Raw genomic sequence first — 4,665 nt, forward strand, 5'->3', positions numbered from 1 at the left:
TTCACAAACATACACAAATGTTGACATATTGATACACACACTTATACACACACACACACACAGAACACATAAACACTCAAATACACACTTGCTGATCACACACATGCTCTCACACACACAAACATACATGCATATTAGCACACACGTTCACAAACAAACACAAATGTTGACATATTGATACACACACACACACACACACTGAACACATAAACACTCAACTACACACTCGCTGAACACACACGCATGTGGGCACACACATTCACAAACACACACACACACATATTGACATATTGATACACATGCTAAACACATAAACACTCAAATACACACGCATGTGTGCACATACGTTCTCAAACTCACACACACACACACTGACATATTAATACACACACACACTGAACACAAACACTTAAATACACACTCGCTGAACACACATATGGTCTCATACACACAAACATACACACATGTGAGCACACGTTCACAACTCACACACACACACACACATTGACATATTGATACACACACTTACTGTATATATACACACACACACACACACTGAACACATAAACACTCAAATACACAGGCACACAGTGAGCACACATGCATGTGAGCACACACATTCACAAACACGTACATATTGATATACACACTTTCTCTTTTACACACACGCACACGCACCCACACACATTATATATATATAGACACATAAATATAACACATCTTATAGTTATAGTGAGTCAAAAATCTGCAGATAAAATGTGTGTGTGTGTGTGTGTGTGTGTGCGTGCGTGCGTGCGTGTGTGTGATTGGTTTGTGGCTGGTTGATGGTCAGGTTTTGTCACACACTCGTGTGTGTTCGAGACGCACTAATGAGGCGCCGAGCAGCAATTAATGAAGCGCTGTTTCTTTCTTCTTCTGCGTTTAACGGAGAACACACAAACACACACACACACACGGAGGAAACGATAATGAGGAGAGCTTTGGGTCACGCACACACAAACACAATCCTCATGATCAATGGAGAGGTGTGTGTGGGGGAGAGAGATAGAGGGAGAGAAATATAGTGAGTGTGTGTGCGTACTTGAAACTGTGTGCGTGTGTTTGTGTGTGTGTGTGTGTGTGTGTGTGTGTGTGTGTGTGTGTGTGTGAGGGAGATAAAGATAGTGTGGAGGCCATTTGAGTACAGTGAACTCATTGTCATGTTCAAGAAACCAGTCTGAGATGATTGGCGCTTTATGACATGGTGTGTTATCCTGCTGGAAGTAGCCATCAGAAGATGGAGACACTGTGCTCATAAAGGGATGGACATGGTCAGCAACAATACTCAGGTAGGCTGTGGTGTTGACACCATGCTCAATTGGTACTAATGGACCCAAAGAAAATCTCCCCCACACCATTACACCACCACCAGCAGCCTGAACCGCTGATACAAGGCAGGATGGATCCATGCTTTCATGTTGTTGAGGCCAAATTGTGAGCCGAGCATCCGAATGTGTCAGCAGAAATGGAGACTCATCAGACCAGGCAACGTTTCTCCAATCTTCTATTGTCCAGTTTTGGTGAGCCTGTGTGAATTGTAGCCTCAGTTTCCTGTTCTTAGCTGACAGGAGCGGCACCCGGTGTGGTCTTCTGCTGCTGTAGCCCATCCGCCTCAAGGTTGGACGTGTTGTGTGTTCAGAGATGCTCTTCTGCAGACCTCGGTTGTAACGAGTGCTTATTTGAGTTACTGTTGCCTTTCTATCAGCTGGAACCAGTCTGGCCATTCTCCTCTGACCTCTGGCATCAACAAGGCATTTGCGCCCACAGAACTGCCGCTCACTGGATATTTCCTCTTTGTCGGACCATTCTCTGTAAACCCTAGAGATGGTTGTGCGTGAAAATCCCAGTAGATCAGCAGTTTCTGAAATACTCAGAGCAGCCCGTCTGGCAGCAAAAACCATGCCACGTTCAAAGTCACCTAAATCCCCTTTCCTCCCCATTCTGATGCTCAGTTTGACCTGCAGCAGATCGTCTTGACCATGTCTACATGCCTAAATGCAGTGAGCTGCTGCCATGTGATTGGCTGATTAGAGATTTGCAATAACAAGCAGTTGTACCTAATAAAGTGGCCGGTGAGTGTATATAATCTGTACTCCATTATGTATTATATAATAATATCTGATGAATTGAACAGGATATTTTTAAATTCTAAATAAAATATCATAACTTATTAAATATTAGATAGATAATATTTAACATTATCTAGTGATTATTACAGTTATTTTATTGCTTATTTTTGAATTCTGTCATCAAAAAGAAAGAAAGTCAGTGATTGTGTGAATAAGTGTGTTATTGTAGATGGGAAATGCGCATGTAAAATATCAGTCTTGCGTCTTCAAGGTCGCACAGCGGCGCATGATGTCTGGAGAGAAATAAAATCCCAAATCAATGGCTTTACCCCGCCAGCCGCTGACGGTAAACGTGAAGAGAAATACTGTCTGAAATGCTGCAATCCAGCCCTTCAATATACGACCGGCGTGTTTAATGGGGTTTTGTTGCATTTATGATGTGGATGAAGCTGAAATGAAGGTTGTTCTGGATTCCTGATTTGAAGACAGAATAAAGAGCTGGACTTGCAATTACAGGCAGAAAGCTTTTCAGTGTGCTCAGTGCCTTATTTTTATTCATGGCACAATCTCTGACCCACACACACACACACACACACACACACTCTTTTTATCTTGTCAGTGAGGACACACACGCACACGCAGACGATCATAGTCACTGGCACAAGCCTATATGCGGTCAGTTTAGTCTCAAAAATAACACGTTTGCAAAGTAAAAGTCCCACATGCACAGTACAGTTCACATTCACAAAATATAATTCGTAAATTCAGAACACAATTGCAGAATTCAAAAGTAAAACGCTTTAAAAATTGTGTAAATTAAGTGGATTAGTGTATTTACGAATTGTGTTTGAATTGACGAATTGGATTTGCATAATTAATAATTGGATTTGCATATTTATTAGTTGTGTTTGAATTTATGAACTAGATTAGCATATTTACTCATTGGATTTGCATATTTACTAATTGTTTAGAGTTTATCATTTGAATTTGTGTATTTACGAATTGTGTGTTGTGTTTTATGAATTGGATTTGCGTATTTATCAATTGCGTTTTGAATTTAGGAATTGGATTTGTGGATTTATGAATTGTGTTTTGAATTGACAAATTAAATTAGCATATTTGTGAATTGTTTTGAATTTACACAATTGGATTTGTGTATTTATGAGTTGTATTTGCATGTTTAATCATTGTTTTGCCTTTATGAATTGGATTTGAATATTTTCTAATTTGATTTAGATATTTATAAATTGTGTTTGAATTTACGAATTGGATTTACATATTTATGAATTGTGTTTGAATTTATTCATTGAATTTGCATATTTACAAATTGAATTTGCATATTTATAAATTGTGTTTGACTTTAAGAATTGGATTTGCATATTTACTATTTGTTTTGATTTTATCAATTAGTTTTATGTATTTATAAATTTACGAATTAAATTTGCATATTTATGAATTGTTTTGAGTTTACTAATAGGATTTACGTATATACAAGTTGTGTTTTGCATTTTATGAATTGGATTTGCTCATAAATTGCATTTTGAATTTAGGAATTTGATTGTTTCATTTATGAATTGTGTTTTGAATTGACATAAAATTAGCATATATTACAAATTGGATTTCCAAATTTATGAATTGTGTTTGAATTTATTAATTGGATTTGCATATTAGTTGATTTGCATATTTTTAAATTGTGTTTGAATTTATTAATTGGATTTGCATACTAATTCTTTTGAATTTATCATTTGGATTTATGAATTGTTTTGAATTTATGAATTAAATTTGCATATTTATAAATTGTTTTGAATTTACACAATTGGATTTGTGTATTCATGAGTTGTTTTGAATTGACGAATTGATTTTGCATATTTATTAATAGTTTTGCATTTACGAGTTGGTATTGCGTATTTACAAATTGGATTTGTACATTTATGAATTGTGTTGGTTTGAGCCTCGGCTGGATCAGTTGGCATTTCTGTGTGGAGTTTGCATGTTCTCCCTGTGTTGGCGTGGGTTTCCTCCGGCTGCTCCGGTTTCCCTCACAAGTCCAAAGACATGCGGTACAGGTGAATTGGGTAAGCTAAAATTGTCCGTAGTGTATGTGTGTGAATAAGTGTATATGGATGTTTCCCATTGATGGGTTGCAGTTGGAAGGGCATCCGATGCGTAAAGCATGTGCTGGATAAGTTGGCGGTTCATTCCGCTGTGGTGACCCCTGATTAATAAAGGGACTAAGCCAAAAAGAAAATTAATGATTGAATGAATTGTGTTTGAATTGACGAATTGAATTTGCATGTTTACTAATTGTGCTTGAATTTAACATTTGGATTTGAGTATTTATGTATTGTGTTGTGAATTGACACATTAAATTAGCATATTTATGATTTATTTTGAAATTACAAATTGGATTTGTGTATTTATGAATTATATTTTGAATTCAGAAATTAGATTTGCATATTTATGAATTGTGTTTTGAGTTTACAAATTGTATATGCATATTTACGAATTGGATTTGTATATTTAAGAATTGTTTCGAATTTACCAATTGGATTTGCAT

This window comes from Danio aesculapii, chromosome 3, assembly GCF_903798145.1.
Source record: "Danio aesculapii chromosome 3, fDanAes4.1, whole genome shotgun sequence".
In the NCBI taxonomy this organism is placed as follows: Eukaryota; Metazoa; Chordata; class Actinopteri; order Cypriniformes; family Danionidae; genus Danio; species Danio aesculapii.